Source organism: Carcharodon carcharias, chromosome 9, assembly GCF_017639515.1.
Source record: "Carcharodon carcharias isolate sCarCar2 chromosome 9, sCarCar2.pri, whole genome shotgun sequence".
Classification (NCBI taxonomy): domain Eukaryota; kingdom Metazoa; phylum Chordata; class Chondrichthyes; order Lamniformes; family Lamnidae; genus Carcharodon; species Carcharodon carcharias.
In genome coordinates, this window is record NC_054475.1 from 49,288,349 (window position 1) to 49,306,452 (window position 18,104).

Here is an 18,104-nt window from a genome sequence, read left to right on the forward strand (position 1 = left end):
AGGTTTTTGGTGCGGTTCCCCATCTTTTCCCCTCCCCCAGTCACTCATTTCCCTTCCCCCATTGCTGTTGACCACCCGGCATCACCTTCCACCTCCCCTCTGTGACCTACCAGCCGCAACCCTTTCCTTCAGGGATGTCCAGGTGAACGTGCACATTCCCTTCCTTCCTGAAAATCCCATTCCCATCTACATTCACCTCCCTGACCTCTTCCTCCCCACCCCCAGCGTTTGTGTCTGCCTCCGAGACCCCACCAACCACCCTCATCGTCCCTTTTACCACTACTATCGAACCCTCACTGTCTCACCCTACCACCTCACTCTGCCCTCGGTCATTCTTACCTTTCCCTCATTCCACGCCCACACCAGTTTGATCCCCAGGAGGCAGTCACGGACTCATCAGAGCCCTCCCATGCAAGTTCACCTGGACATCTGCCAATCGGGACCCCTTCCCCCCTTGGAAACCCTTCCCTCCCCTCCCTGTGGAACCCCTTCCCCCCTTGGAACTCCTTCGTCACCCACCCTCCCACTCCCCCGCCTTGGTCCTCCAACCCCCTGACTCCACCCCCGCTTAATCCTTCCCCCTTCCTGACTCCTTCAGACACCTTTACCTCTTCCTCCAGCCTTACTTCCTCCTCTACCATTAGTCCTTCACCCCTCTGTGCACTCCTCCCCCCCCTTGGATTCCCTCCCCTCTCTGCGCTCCTTCCTCCCCCTGGACTCCCTCCCCTCTCTGCGCTCCTTCCTCCCCCTGGACTCCCTCCCCTCTCCACACTCCTTCCCTTACACATTCCACCCTCCCTTACGACTACCTCCCCAATTGCCATCTTCTCCACTATTACCCTCCTCATCTCCCGTACTCCCTCTCCCCTCCCAACATTTGCCCGGAACACTTTCATTCCCGCTCTCCCAACCTCACCCCATCCTGACACCTCTTCCTCTCCTGGTCGACCCTGGACCTTCCTCTCCCACTCCCCCGGTACATCTTCCATCCTCAAACACAGCTGGACCTTCCTCTCCACCCCCTCAATCATCATCCATTGTGAGCAGACCTTCAACAGTGATTTTCCAACTTCCGTGAGCTGCTTCGCAGTGGAGCCATGTCCATGAGAATCCACCCAGCATGCCATGGACGTCCCTCCAGTGTGCTATTGGTGTGGGGCTCCAGCATCTTCTGCTCCTCAGATGCCTGCAATGTGAGCAAGGCCCTGGTGAAAAGCCCCAACTTCTGCACATCACACTTGTCAAGACGTGTGTGGACAATCCAGCGTGGCAGGGGGTGGGAGGGGGTAGGGGGATGACTCTGGCAGGCTGGCCTTATAATGATATGCAGATGTATTACAATGAGGTTCCTGATATCTGATGGTGGGGAATGCGGCACGTCGATTGCAAACCGGTTTCACGCCGTCGTGAGAGCGATTTCTGGCCTTCTTGGCTAATTGTCTGCACGTCCGATGCCAGTGGGCACAGAAAAATTCTGCCCCTTGTTTGTAACCTATCGAGTTTACTGATCATTCTAATATAACAGTTCTTAATAATATGTAAAGAAGACACTGCGGCCAATGAGCTAATCTTTACAAAAGCTATTTTGAAGGACAGTTTCTTTTAAAATGCATTTCAAGGCATTGCAGAGTTTAAGGAAAAAAAACAATATTGATCACTAAATGCAATTAATGAAGTTCAAGACTTTAAGTTCAAATTAAGGCTGATTGGCTGGTTGGATGGAAAAGTACCCAGTACTCCCAAAAGGCTATGGATGCTAGATGCCCATTGAACCTTTCAAGTCTGTGATTGATGGGTTTGTGTTTGGTCAGGTCATCGAGATATGGAGCGAAGCCAGATAAATGGAGTTGAAGTACAGATCAACTATGGTTTAATTGAATTTTAGAACAGGTAGGAGGGGTTGAATAGCCAACTTAGTTTCCTACATTCGTGCTCTCAGCTCCTTATAAAAATGAAATGGATAAGTCATAGCTTGAGTAATAAAGGCTGGAATTTTATGCAGAGGCGATGGCCTTGATCCCAATTGAAATGTCAGGGGCAAGCCCGCATCTGCTTGGCTGGGTCGCCCCACAGACATTTTATGGTCTTCAGGCTGTTAATTGGCTTGAGGCAGGACTTCCATCCACATCTTGGAGAAAGTCCCGCCTCTGACAGCCAATTAAACAGTTGGCAGTTCCCTAGATCCACAGCAGCTCCAACGGGCACGTGGCCACTGCTGGAACTAGAGGAAGTCCATGAAGAAGAGATGTCATGGATCCGGACAAAGTTATGTCCAGTGGTTTGCTGGTGCCTGCCTGGCAGGCCTCAGTGCGGGGAATTGGGAGGGCCGGGTGCATCAGGGTGAAGGTGGGGGTGGGGTGTGCTACATGGCAAGGGGGCAAACTTGGGGTGGCCTCCATTGGGCACAAGGTGCCTGAACAGGAAGGAACCCTGCTGCCTGCAAAAAGGCTGCCAGGTTTAACCTGGTGTGGACACCACCTTGCCCCAGTGGTGTTGCATGGAGGCCCTTAAGTGGCTATTAATTGGTCCATGAGCGAGCAGCTTTCCCAACATCTCAACGACCGAGGATAAAATCCCAGTGAAGGTGGGTTGATGATGGGCCTAATGCTACTGTATGATACCCAATTTTACACCTCGCCCTAACATCTGCCAATGAACCCCTGGTGGTGGTGGGGGATGGGTGGTGTGATGATGTTGTGTGTAATACTCCACCAATGGTCTTTGCATGGTGGGTATGTGAGCTTCTACTTTGTCCTGAGCCATAAACTCTTCCTGATGGCTTCGTGATTCAAGGCTTTCCTTGGTATTGCACTAATTCAGACACAGGAGCTGATCCCAGGTGAATGCTGTGTTGGTGGATCTCAGCTGCAGCTTAAGTTGGAGACCAACATTTTATTTCACAGTCCCTGGACCAGGGAGGAAATTCTCGGCTAGTGTCCCTATTTTGATCACTATCCTATGGCTTGTGCTGCAAAGTGCTGCCGCTCAGATCTTGCCTCGCTTGAATAAGTGAGACGCTGAGGGCTAAATTTTCATCCTTGCTGTGGACGACAAGGGATGGATCATCTCCCAACCTCGCTTTCCCCAATTTTGCAAGTCAGCTGAAAGGCCCACAATTTTCATGCATTCAACTCAGGTGTGGGTTGGGATTGGATGTGCCACATCCATGGTGGGATGCTCGGAAGGGCCCAATAAAAGGCCTGACAACAGCACTCTGGGCATCAGCCCATTTCTGGGGACTGTTAGGCCCCTAGTCTGGTTCCATTCTTAACTCTAATTGTAACCATAGAAGTGCCTGCAATGACTACTCTGTCCACTCCTGCACTGTTATTTTTGATATCCACTCTGCCACCTTCTGCCTCTCAAGTACATGCTACCCTTTGTAGTCACCTTCAGAGAGATCATCAATTTTCACAGTACATTGACAAAATCCATCTCAACTTCACTTTCAGCTTTTCTGATTCCTCCACTCTTTGAGTTATCAAAATGCATTGTACGATATCCAGTACTGAGTGAGCAGAAACTTGCTCCAATTAAATATATTGTTTGCAACCATATGTTCAATCACTAAGACTGCCTATTCCCACTGATACAAAATTACCTGTTTGCTCACAGTCTCAGCTTATCTGCTGCTGAAACCCTCATTTCTGAATAAAGGTGACATACAACACAGATTTTTTCAATAAACTTTATACCCCATTCTAAATTTTCTTTTCAAACCCTCTTTTATGGGCCCACTTTTTTGAACTATAACTTTATATAATTATAGCTTTTTCAATCCTAGGCCAGAATTTTATGCTCCCCCCCCCACCCCAGGTGGGTTCTGAGGTAGGGTTAGGGGACTAGGGGGCATGAAATTGCATGGACGGGATTCCTTCTGGCTTGCCTCCTGCCTCGCCCTGCTAGCAATTTTACACAGGAGCGGGCAGGGCCTCAGACAGGAAGACTGCCCTTGCCCCAATTAAGGCCCTTGAGGGCCTTTTCCTGCCCAGCCTCAATTATTAGGCTGGTGTGCAGATGACATCTCCAGGGGGAAATGCCAAAGTAAAATAAGTTGGATCTTGGACTGGAAGTGTATGTGGGGGTGGGGTGGTGGAGGGGTGGGGGGGGAGCGGGGGTGTTGCCTCCATCAGAAGCCCCCTTCTGACTGGGTACCCTCCCCTTAAGGCCCAGTGCCCTCCGGACCTCCCACACATCACTGGCCTATCCCCCAAGACCCTGATCGCTCCTGTTTAACCGCTCCCCCACCGCCCAGGTCTTCTCTACCCTCCCGGCCCTGGACCCCTCCTACTTACCTGGCCTCCAGTTCTGAGGACTTAATGCAGCCTGTGCCTGGAGGGACTCCAAGGTGGAACTTCCTCCCGAGTGAGGGCAGAAGACCTGCCTTATGCCAACCAATGCTTGTTAGAGCGTAATACGGCATCGGGGCTGTTGAAGTCGGCGGGGATGTGTTCCCCACCGATTCTTCGGATGGCCGGTACCGAGTCCCCACCTTTCTAAAAATTCGGGCCCTAATTTGTGAGTTTGGTGTTCATAACCTGTTCTATAACTATCTTTCGCTACTTATTATTAGTGTAGATCTTACTTGGCACTGTTCACAGGTATGCAAATTAAGACAGCATGGCTTTGTGAAGGCTGGGCCACATCTGACTGATAAAACAAATTTGAGGTCTCTAACATAGTGGTGAGGGAATCTCTATGGATGTTGTTATTTGGCCATTCAAAATGTTCCACACAGGGGAGGCTATGATAAAAGTGAGCGGATATTGAATTGGAGGTAACCTTGTGACATGGATTGGTAACTCATTGGGAGATAGAAGGCAGGATGTTGGGATACAGAGAATTTTCTCTGTCAGGATGTGACCAGTGGTATTCCCAGGAATCTGTACTGGGGCCTCAGCCTTTCAATAAGTTTTTCAATGACCAAGATGAAGTAACAGCTGGGTATCCAAGTTTGCTGATGGTACTAAGACAAGTGGGGCAGTGAGTAGTGTACCTGGAGCAGAAATTTGCAAAGGAACTTTGATAGACTGAGTGGGCAAAACAGCAGCAGATCGAGTTTGATGTGGAAAAGGCCAAAATCATCCACTTTAGACCAAAGGAAGATCAATCAGAACATTATCTAAATGGTGTAAAGTTTGGAACTGATAGACAAGTTAAAAAATAATCCAATAAAGTGAATGAAATATTAGTTTTAATCTCAAAAATGTGCCAATACGAATGATTGGAAGCTATGGCACAGTTGTACAATTTATTTTTAATTCATTCATGGGATGTGCTGTCTAGGCCAGCATTTATTGCCTATCCCTAATTGCTCTTGAGAAGGCGGTGGTGAGCTGCCCTTTTGAACCACTGCAGCCCATGTGGCGTAGGTCCACCCACAGTGCTGTTAGGAAGGGAGTTCCTGGATTTTGACCCAGCGACAGTGAAGGAACGGCAATATATTTCCAAGTCAGGATGGTGAATGACTTGCGGGGGAACTTCCAGGTGGTGGCATTCCCATCCATCTGCTGCCCTTGTTCTAGATGGTAGTGGTTGTGGGCTTGGAAGGTGCTTTCTAAGGAGTCTTGGTGAGTTTCTGCAGTGCATTTTGTAGATGGTACACACTGCTGCTACTGTGCATTGGTGGTGAAGGGAGTGAATGTTTGCGGATGCGGTGCCAGTCAAGTGGGCTGCTTTTTCCTAGATGGTGTCAAGCTTCTTGAGTGTTGTGGGAGCTGCACTCATCCAGGCAAGGTGAGAGTATTCCATCACACTCCTGACTTGTGTCAAGATTGTGGACAGGCTTTGGGGAGTCAGGAGGTGAGTTACTCGCCGCAGGATTTCTAGCCTCTGACCTGCTGTTGTAGCCACAGTATTTATATGGCTAGTCCAGTTTAGTTTCTGTCAATGGTAACTCCTAGGATATTGATAGTTGGGTATTCAGCAAAAGTAATGCCATTGAATGTCAAGGGGTGATGATTACATTATCTCTTATTGGAGATGTTCATTGCTTAGCACTTGTGTGGCATGAATGCTACTTACCACTTATCAGTCCAAGCCTGAATGTTGTCCAGGTCTTGCTGCATTTGGACATGGACTGCTTCAGTATCTGAGGAGTTATGAATGGTGCTGAACATTGTGCAATCAGCAGCGAACATCTCCACTTCCGACCTTATGATGGAAGGACAGTCATTAATGAAGGAGCTGAAGGTGGTTGGGCCTAGGACACAACACTGAGGAACTCCTGCAGTGATGTCCTGGAGCTGAGATGACTGATCTCCAACAACCACAACCATCTCCTTTGAGCTAGGTATGACTCCATCCAGCAGAGAGTTTTCTCCTGATTTCCATTGACTCCAGTTTTCTAGGGCTCCTTGATGTCACATTCAGTCAAATGCTGCCTTAATGTCAAGGGCAGTCAGTCTCGCCTCACCTTGGGAGTTCAGCTCTTTTGTCCATGCTCGAATCAAGGCTGTTATGAGGGCAGGAGCTGAGTGGCCTTGGCAGAACCCAGACAATGCTGTCGTTTAGACCGCACCTGGAGTATTGAGTTCAATTTGTGGCATTGCATTCTCAGCAAGGGTACATTGATCCTGGAGCGGGTGTAGCATAGATTCAAAAGAATATTACTGGGGAATAGAGAGCTAATTTATGAGAACTTTTTGCAAGTTTGTAGTTCCTCGAGTATAAAAGCTTAAATGTTGATCTAGTTGAGGTGTTTAAGATTTCATCATGTTATGATATTCTGATAGATTAGATAAGGAGAAATGATTTCCTCCAGTGAGTGGGATTGGAACAATGGCGTATTCTTAGAATTAGAGTTAGACTATTTAGGGGTGACATCTGGAAGCAATTCACCACACAAAGTGAAGTGGAAATCAGAAACTCTCTGCCCCCCAAAAGCTGTTTTTTGACTAGGCTAATTGAAAATTTTAAAAATTAGAGCAATAGATTTGTGAATATTTGGTTATTGTGGGATATTATGTAAATTGTGTAGATCGAGTTAAGATACAGATCGGCCATGATCTAAATGAAAACCGGAGCAGGCTTAAGGAGCTGAATAGATTACTCCTTTACCTTTGTTCTTAAATTTATAAAGGGATGTGGATCAACAATGGGGTATGATGTAGTTGAGGTATACATTAGCCATGATCTAAATGAATGCTGAAATATGTTGGAGGAGCCCAATGTCCTGTCGCTGTAAATGTAAACAACATCAGAGGAGAGCGCAACAGGAGGACCCCAAGCCAGGCAGTCAGCAGCATCTAGAGGAGAATGCAAGAGGAGGGTCCTGGGAGAGGCAGTCAGCAGCATCTAGAGGAGAATGCGAGAGGAGGGCCCTGGGAGAAGCAGTCAGTAGCATCTAGAGGAGAGTGCGAGATGAAGACCTATTTCTACCTGTGAGAGCCGAAGTGTGACGTCGAGGAAAACAGGTAGGTGATTGGTAGGTATCTCTTCTGCATCTCTTTAGATTGGTCCAGTGGTTTAAATCAGGAGACCTTATTACAGCTGAAAAGCACAGGTAAGAAATTTACTTTTAAAATATTTAACCTCCAAATTAATTAATTAAATAGAATAGAGATGGCTGGGCAGGTGATGTGTTGCAGCTGTAGTATGTTGGGGCTGGTGGATGCTGGTGTGATCCATGGTGACCACATCTGCAGCAAGTGTTGGCTGCTCGAGGAACATTGGCTCAAAATTGATGAGCTGGAGTCTGAGCTGTGGACAGTGCGACACATCAGGGAAGGTGAGAGTAATCTGGACACTGTGTTTCAGGAGACAGTCACACCGCTTAGATTAGTTACATCAAATTGGGACCATGGTCAGGGACAGGAGAGTATGACTGCGAGTGAGGCAGGTATGGGGATCCAAAATTTAGCTCTGGAGGAGCCTCAGCCAGTGCCCATGTCTAATAGGTACAAGGCGCTTGTTCCCAGTGTGGACGAAAGCACAGACTGCAGGGAGGATGAGTGAATTGACCACAGCACCATGGTACAGAACACCATGCAAGTGGAGGTAGAAATGTAGTAGTAATAGGGGATAGCATAACTAGGGGAATAGATACTGTTCTCTGCAGCAAAGACAGAGAGTCCTGAAGGCTGTGTTGCCTATCTGGTGCCAAGATTAGGGACATCTCTTCTTGGCTGGAGAAGAACTTGGAGTGGGAGGGGAAGGATCCAGTTGTCGTGGTCCATTTAGGTACTAATAACATAGGTAGGACTAGGAAAGAGGTTCTTCTGAGGGACTACGAGCAGCTCGGTACAAAATTAAAAAGCAGAACAACTAAGGTAATAGTCTCTGGATTACTATCTGAGCCATGTGCAAATTGGCATAGGTTAAATAAGATTAGAGAGGTAAATGCGTGGCTCAAAGATTAGTTTTGGAGAAATGGGTTCTGATGCATGGGGCAATGGCACCAATACTGGGCAGGGAGAGAGCTGTTCCATTGGGACGGGTTTCATTTGAACCATGCTGGGACCAATGTCCTGGCGCATCGTGTAACTAGGGTTGTAGAAAGGACTTTAAACTAATTAGTGGGTTGGGGAGGGTTCAATTGAAGGGAAGTTTAAAAAATCAAAAAGAAATGAGAGAGCAGAGGTACAGGGTAGTGGAGAGGCGAACGATAATCAAAGTGTGACAGGAAGGGGCAGAAAGATTAATCAGAATAATTTCTACATGGTGAGAAGCTAGGAATGGATAGCAAGTCAAAAATGATTCCAAAAAGTTAATGAAATGTTAATTTTCATCTTAAACGGGCTGGGATACAAATGGTTGGGGGCTTTGCTACAATTGTCCAATGCTCCGGTTTAGACCACATCCTCAGGAAGGATATATTGATTGTGGAGGGGATGTAGTGTAGGTTAACCAGAATGATATTGCAGATTAGCAGGTTAAATTATGAGGACTTGTTGCATAGACTAACCTTGTATTCCCTTGAGCTTGGAAACATAAAGGTTGATCTAGATGAGGTGTTTAAGATTTCATCATGATATGATAATCTAATATAATAGATAGGGAAAAATTATGACTTCCAGTGAGGGAGTACTGAACAATGGGAATATTCTTAACATTAGCATTAGAGAAGTACTTCATCACATGAAGCGTAGTGGAAATCAGGCATCTTCCCTCCAAAAAAGCATTTCTTTTGACTTGGTGTTTAAGGGGCTGGATACCTACTACTTGATGTCAATGGAGGTAGGCAAATAACCCATTGCTGCTCATCACCCACACTCTCTGTTCTCTGGGATGTGATCACATGGAAACCTTTTACTGCATTCTAGCGCAGTAAGACATTTAACTGGAAATGTTTACCAAACAGAATTTTAACAGTTTGTGCCCCCTTTAACTGAAGGGTTAAACTGACATCACGGTGTTGAGGTAGATCTCCCATGGCATTGTTAGGTATATTCTAGAGGTTAAAAGATCAATGTTTGCTAGACCCACAATAAAGTCCCAGGTGGACATTTTTCCCCCTGCTACCTGCATGTACAGATAGAGCTGAATAGAGCTGGTTCATTTCTCCTGGCCTTTCTCTCAGCAATGTCTCATTGAAAGCCTTGGCTCCAACAACACATATAACACAGTAAGATTTTGATTCAGCTCCACCTTCTTCTTCTTTTTCTTCTTCTTAGAGAGTCCCTCAGGATTGAAGAAGACTTGCTTCCACTCGGGTTCATTGGGTTCTGAGATGGCTGATAAATCCAATATGTGACCTGCAGACTCTGCCACATGACGCAGGGCAGGTAGTGCTTAAAGGATTGGATAGATGAGCTGCTTGAAGCTTTGCACTCTCTCTGACACCTCGACTTCACCTCTGTGTACTCCCGATGAAATCTCTTGATGCATTCAGTCTCTTCCTGAATGAACCTTCTCCATTTTGGTCTATTAAGGTCCCCGCCAGCACCAATTGTCTCCCTTGCCTCTGGCACCAAGCCAGCATCAATGGATCCTGATCAATGGTAACCTGATCCATCGATGATCTGGAATGCCCGTCTCCAAAGTGCTCCAAATCCAAGAAATACAAACACTGTTTCAAAGGATATTGAAGCATTGGAAACATCCTTGACTAAGAAAAGGAGATACGGAGAAGGCAAACAATCCCATTATTATTACCTACCTGCCAAGTTCACTGGGTTGTAATCACATGGGAATCTGATTTTATTTTCAAGCTCATTCTGCCTCTGTGACCCAAAAGCTGTTTGCCCAACAGTTTCATCAAGGTGTGGATCTTTTGCTTGATGAGGGAAACTGTGACACCACAGGGGAATTCTCACCCTCACGTTGAGCATCACAGTGACATCAGACCACATAAGAGGTTTGTAAACTGGGTAAATTTGAGGCTGAAGGCTGCACAACAAGTTTCAGTGACAGAAATGGAGCTGCACTGACTCTTACTCTCTGGCTGATTACTTTAGGAGTGAATGTGGATGTGCAGATGGTCTGAACAGCTTTACTTTGTGAAGGGAGCATGCAGAATGGAGATATAGCTCGTCGGCTGACACTCCAAAGGTTGCTGCTGTAACAGGTTTGTTTATACATGTAGCCTTCCTATTAAGACCGCTGCTTGGTGTTGAGTGTAGTTTTGCGATAGAATGAATGACTAAATAAGGACAGATAGGGTGGAAATGACACGTGAATAATCAGCTCCTAAAACTATCCACCAGCACTGACATCTCAGGGTTAAGACTTGAAGAATGAAGGGTGGGGAGTTGAAGAAATTCTTCACACAGATGGTGAGAACAGATGGTTATTGAGACAGAAAATGTAAAATGGTTCAAAGAAGTTGTCAGCTGTCCAATTCCAGAAGTGATGGAACCTTCTGCCTTTAATACTACCCTGGCAATGGTAATCTTATAAGAAACAGAACAAGCCAGACAGCTTTCCCCCTAGAATTCAGTATTTATGGCTCAAATGGTTTTACTACATGGGGGCAGCAATAAAATACCTGTTGTTCTTTTTGTATCTTACTTCTTCTTCTACTACAGGTACACAGTTGATGTCAGGTTGAGAGAGAGGAAATAGATTTTTTATCAAACTACCCGTAGACTCATCATAAGGAACAAAACAACAAAGGCATGTGGATCTAATAAACCAGAGAACAAAATGTGACCCAAACAACCAATCAATGCCAGTATAGACACTGCAAAGGAGGGTGCAGGGCAACTGATTCACATCCTTTCAGCCCTCTGTGTCCCATCCATTTCTCAGTGCCAGTTCTATATCCTTTAGTTTGTTCTTTAATTGAGGTTCAACAATTATCCTCCCCACAGATCTTTCTAAACAGGGAATCGTAGAGGCAAAGAACGCTTCATCTTTTGAGGGAAAGTTGGATAAATATTCAAAATAGTGAAATTTATTGGTCAGACTGCAGAGCCTCACTGAGGCTTCCTTTAGTCCATGGATTGTATGTCAGACACTAGAGTCATTGGGGAGGAGTTTTCCTATGGTGGGCAGGTTGGGTGGGAGCAGGCGCAGAGCCAATTGCTGCCGACGATCGGCTGTGCACCACCATTTTACGTGGGCAGGCCAATTAAGGCTCACTTAGCGTAATGCGTGGCCAATAGCGCTCAGTGTTATCTATGTGGGAGGGGGTAGGAGGGGGATTAGGAGCTTGTGCTCTTTCGTGCATGCGCGTGAAAGAGCGCAGCAATCTTGCTGAGGCACAGAGCTACCTCAGGGAGACTGAATACAAAATTTTATAATAAATAATTTAAAAATTTATTTAAACATGTCCCCTCATGTGACAGTATCACATGAGCTGGGACATGTTTGTGAAGTTAGGAAAATTTATTTATTTATTTTATGAAAGCTTCAGGAAACCTCATCCTGCCCGTGGATGACGTTTCCTGAAAAACGTGAAGGCCGCTTGGGCTCTTCACCTGCCCGCCAACCTTACGGTTGGATGGGCAGTGTTGCTAACAAGTTTAATTACTTTTTTATTGGCTTTAATAGACCGTTGACAGTTCGGTGGGTGCGCAGCGGCCTCCAGTGTGCGCCCACCAAACAAAATATTGAAATTACGCGCAAAGATGTCAGGAAGCACGCCCAACATTATCGTGTGTCATTTTACGCGTTGGCGTGTCAGGCCCGCTCCTGCACGTCGACCGCAATATTCTGCCTGTTGAGATATTCATCATTACAATCACTGCCAAGCTTTATTCTGACATCAATTTCTAAGGATAATTACCCACTTGTTCCAGGCTAGATGTGTCCCCACATTGGCATCAAGAACAGACCTTTCTCCTACTTCAGGCTCACTTTGACACTGCTTGGTGTTAACTGCAATGACACATGTTAGGGCCTAATCCTTATATTATCCCTGGCTGGTGCCAACTGGGCATCCATCTTGGGACTGAAGAGAAAATTCTCAAAGGGAGAGTTGCTCCAGTACCCTGAGCCAAGTTGAGACCTCTGAGGGTGCCAACCCCAACTGAGCTTGTGCCAAAATAGAATCCAATGTTTTGATGCTGTGTTGGTGTCACCTGAGGAGGAATGGATGCCTCTGGCAAAGGACTTATCAACTGTAGCTGATGGTACTTGGGGTAACTCATTCAGGCACCAGAATTCATGATCACCTCAGAGCCAGCTGATGCCAGAGTGGGAGTCTTCCTTATTATCCTGGGAGACTTCGGCACATATTGGTATGGGTGTCTCACCTGATGGTATGGACTGGGATGGCAGGAATTGGTTAATGGGGGGCATTAACCAGCCAATTACTCCCTACAACATCAGTGCAATGTCCAGAGAGTCTCTCTCCCATCTTCAGATGTTCTTGTTCATTGTGGAACTTGCTAGGGTCAACAAGGTGAGAGAAAAGTGGGTGATGGCTTGTTCAGTGAAATTGTCATTCTGGGAACCTTCAAACAGTGTAGCTGGAGAGCTGCAGGCATGTCCAAGTGAAAGGCTGCTGCTCACAGCACTTCTTCTGACAGTGTTCCTTCACTGCCTGAAAGGTGATTTCCAACTTCTTAGAAGTCAGTTCTCCTGTCTTGGACTCACTCACATTTATCTGCATTTCCCGACTGTCAGCCTTCTCCACAGCCTGGGAGCAGCTTATTCAGCTCCACCTTGAACCTCGTGATGAGGAACAAAAGGAGCAACAACACCAACACCAACAGCACCAGCAGCAGCAGGAGCAAAACCAGCAGCAGCAGCAGCTGCCTCCTCCTCCACCACACATGGCTCCACAGGGCAGAGGTGATGGAAACAGAGATCTTGCTGAGAGATGGCCCAAAACAGGGTCTGCAGGCAGAGAGTCAGTTCTTTAGACATGTGTTAGTGCCAGGTCCAAGCAATGAAGCTTAATCAGGAGGTTCAAGCTTTCATGGCAGATCATTGCTGACATCTGCAGCCTCCTAGAACAAGACCTCCATCCCAGTGGACCAGGTGGGCATGAATGTGTGGAGAGGAGGGAGGGACAGCATTTAGGGAGGGTGACTATTATCCATGAGTTTGAGAGAGCATAAAGCTGAGAGTGAGTGTGAGTGTTGTTCAGATGAGGATCTGAGGGGGTGTCTGGAGAGAGAGGAATGCTTGGAGTTGCAAGGTCTGTTGGTCTGAGGAGTGTTGTGAAGGAGAATGCTGGGAAAGTCACAATGTGGGGCATGGTGCCTGAATGAGTTATGCCCTCCTAAGGAAATTGAACCTTCTGGGCAACGTCTCCAGGTTCGAGGGATTACACTCCTGCTGCTCAGCCACTTTCATCCATGCCTGCTTGGTTTAAGAGGTTGGACTTTTCACCTTGTCCTTGGTGAATATCACCTCACGCAGTCCCTCCAATCCCACAGCAGAACAACCAGCTAAGTACTGAAACTCAGGGACAGCGTAACCGGTTCTGCTCACCATCCCTGTGGATGGTGAAGACACAGGAATCCATGTACATTTCAGACCTGCCAAGGTCAAATGTTACCCAGATGCTGCAGATGTCAGCAATGACCTGCCATGAAAGTTGCGCCCCTGAGAAATCCTTCTTTTAACAGACTTGGTGCATTACCTCGCCTGCCCTGTATGATTGGCCAGCAAACCGTGGAAGCTGGATGCTTATGCTGTGGCTGAGTTAGAGAGTTACTGTAAAACCCATCAGTGAATCAAATGGGCTCCCAACCCGACACCAACCTCCCCATTGTGTACAGGTCCATTAGGATAAGATTCCACCATTGCTTCCCATTGATAGTTGAACCATGAAGTGAAATTCCTGGTGCCACTGTTAGTCAGGGTGGAGAACACAAATAACATTCAGGGAAAGCAACTGCTCTGTAATCCACCCTGACCAGTGAATGATTCACACTGAGGTAGTTCAGACGCTACAGAATATTGCAGCAGAATATGGCAATAGTTAATCATTTACTGCTGTCTGTGCCATCCAACCCCCGACTCCCAACCATGCTTTTCAGATGCCCCTGCTGTTGAACACTGCCAGTCTGATCACAGGGCCATGCTGCTACAGAGTGCTGAGTCATTCGAACTGTTAAGATGAAGCTCCTTTAATTTTTGGGAATCTTTGTTTTCCCCAAACACTGTCCATCTGTAACTCACAGTGAGATGGTCAAACATGTCAACGGAGTGTTGTTCATGGGCATTAGATTCAGTAAAGCTGAATTGCTGGGAGCTGGACCTTGCTGGCATCTGACTGATGGCCTGGATGTAAAGATGTAATTCCGAGCAGGTTATTGTATACCAGCAGTGTGATAACAGCCATGTTGGTCATACTACAAGTGTCCCAAATACACCAACAACATGGATTCAGACTCATATCTCCAGGAGACATCACTGCTCAGATCTGTACTCATGGATAATTTTCACTCTGTCATGTTTGACCCTGTCATTTAAAACTGTGTTTCCTACTAATTTAATTACCTCCACCATCCTTGTTCCCAGTATTATTTGGTCTGACTACCTGAATGAAGATCAGTTCCATTTAAACTGATCCTTTGTAAACTCCTGTTTATTCTTCAAGGGGCACAGATTTTTCAGTCACCTATTTGTCTCTTTGTCCTTGTAGGGAGTATTTGCTGTGTTTGTTTTTCCTCATTCTGGGTTGCGTTTCTGGGTGACTATGATCTGAATTCCACTGTGTGCTAAAAGTGAACAAGAGACTGGAGTAACTCAGCTTGGGGAAAAACTTGTGGGATTGCTCTCCAGGGTTAGGACATTTCAAAAATATCTTTGAAAAGGATGCTATGCCTTAAAAGATGACCCCCCTACAAATGCTTTCTGCAAATCATGACTGGATGCAGCAGGATTACAGAACCTGAATTGATCTGTCAGCTGTGCGATTGCTTATTTCTGTCTAAAGCATGCTGCTTCCATTGTTAGCATGCATGTAGTCCCAGTCTGTAGTTTCACCTTGTTATTCCCTCATTTTGAGGTACCACATGTTTTATTCAGGTACGCCTGCTGCTGATTCTGACATGCTGTTCATTCAAACAGGGTTGGTTTCCTGGCTTGGTGATAATGAAAGAGTGAGGAATTTAACTAGTCATGAACTTACAGATGTGGTGAAATAAAATTCTGCTGCTTATGGCCCACAGCACCCCAGAGATGTCCAGTTTTGAGCTTCTAGATTTGTTCTGACTCTATCCTATTTAGCAGGGCGGGTAGTGCCACACATCACGTTGGAGCATGTCCTCAGTGTGAATATGAAGCTTTGTCTCCACAAGGGCTGTGTGATGGTCACTGAGACTAATACTGTCATAAATCTGTGACAGGTAGATAGGTGAAGGCAAGGTCAAAACAATGGTTTTTCCCTCATGTTGGATCTCTCACCAGCTTCCACCAGCCCAGTCTAACAACTATGTCCTCAGAGCTCAGCCAGCTCGGTCAGTAATGCTCTTATTGATGGATGTTGAATCTCCCTTCTCCAGAGTCCATTTTGTGCCTTTGTGCTTCTTCCAAGTAATGTTTGACATGGAGGAGTATTGATTCATTAGCTGAAGGTGTTACAAAGAAGCAGAGGCATAGAGATTTATAGGGAAATCCAGAGCTTAGGATAGGCAAGTGAAGGCACTGCCACCATGTTTTTCCCATGTTTGAATTAATGGCCTGAGACTTCATGGGGTCCAAAGTCGATGTAAAATTCTTCCAGGGCTGCTTCCTTTTAACTGTGTTCCACTGTGCCACTCTCTTCGGCCGTACCTAGGGATGGTAGTGAAGCATTTCTGGAGCACTACGTGTTAGGTGTGATTCTGTAAGTGACGATTATGCCAAGCTGGTGCTTGACCAGTCAATGGAACAGCTCTCCAAATGTTTCTCCAGATATTCCTCCACAAGTGCCCGGATGTTTGTGAGGAGGATGTTTCAGGGTCATCTAGACTATATGTGCGTTTGCTGTGTCCAAATCTGATTCCTAAGTCAATGTCAAGTGGTCCAGCTGATGTTATTCCACTTATATTTTGTTGAAGTGATTATGATATAACTGTATTGCATGCTAGACCATGCAGAGTGGATCTGGAGTCACACGAGGACCAGATTGAGTAAAGATGGCAGCCTTTCTTCCCTGAAGGGCATTAGTGAACCAAATGGGTTTTTACAACAATCTGATAGTTTCATGGTCACTATTACTGACTGATGCAAGGTATATTTTCTGAAGTTTATTTAATTGGCTGATTTCAAATCCACAAGAGTCATGGGGGGATTTGAATTAAAATCACCAGATTATTAGTACAGGCCTCAGAGTTATAAATCCAGTAAGATAACCACTAAGCTACTACAGCTAAGATTAAAGGAATGGGGTCAGGTCCAAGTGAGTTAATGGATGTTACAGCTGGTACTTTAAAAGAGAAATATTGGAACAGTATTTTATTCAGCCTACAACAACATGGAAATGGAAAAACTGGGTAACCCATCAACAGCTTTCAAGTCATTGATGAATGTTCTGGAAGTGGCTCCTGGCACTCAGTTGGACTGGAGATCATTGGAACCCAGGATCTGAGGTCTTGTGTTCAGATGGAGTCTGCAAAGCAGGAGTGGAAAACCAATTGTCTTATAATGCATGGATCTAGTAGGACCAGAGTGATCTCCTGGATTAGTTTTATTTCAATTAAGGTGGTCAGAGAGGAATTTCCCAGAGAAGTTTCCTCTAAAATTAACTTTGGTTTTCAATCTTTTTTTTCACCTCTCCTAGAAAGCAGCTCGATCTTGATTGAGCTGGAGAACTCTGTATTTTGCTACAGAAGGCATTGCAGTTGTGCGGGACAGACTGAATGGACCAGAGGACCTTTTCCTGTCTATCATTTCTCATATGTTATTCTTTTGTTTTATTTCAATGACTCAAATGCAAGAAATTTAATATCGGGAAATAAACATGGAAGGAGAATTACTAACTGTGAGAGGTCTCATTTGTGCACAGGTCATAGCGAGGAACAGATCGAATGACAGCTGAATTCTCCAATAGGGGATTACAAGAGGGGATTATCACTGAGTTCAACGATTGACTGGGTTGAGACACACATCAGGCAGCGGCCAAATACAATGCAAAGTCTGAACATAGAAATGTACCAAAAGATGGACATTGGGAAGGCTTCCTCTACCTCTGAGCGACTTAGGTCTAACTCCGGTGGATTTCTTCAAAAACCCCTTTATATACACTCTAGTACACTCCAAGCTTCTAGGTAAATTAACCTCTCTCGTGTAGAGACTATTCCATCTTATCTTCTTAGTCTCTTGCACATGGTTGTTGATGTCACTGTTGCATCATAGTACACATCACTATCTCACATAGCTATTAACCTGTTTTTCTACACTACTCCCAGGAGTGTAGTGACCCCATTGTCTGTACATTTCTTTCAGAACATGATAAATCTGTGTAAAGTTGTATCATCTAGTATCTCCCGGCAAGGCTGTCAAAACTCTAATAACCAGGCAGTGAATGACAGAACACTGAAGTCAAGCCTTTATACATTTAACAACGTACACCAAGAGCAACAGCACACTTTCAGCCTGCTCTTATATATATGAGGATGGGTGAGTCCCAAATCAATATCCTCCATCTGATTAAAATTAACTGCCAAGTAATATACAATTTACAGATCCACTTCCCTCTCTTTAAGTAAAGTAAAAAAAGTAAAAAGTATACACAACAAAAATATTTAAAAATGTTAAAGACTTCCATATCTGTATATTAC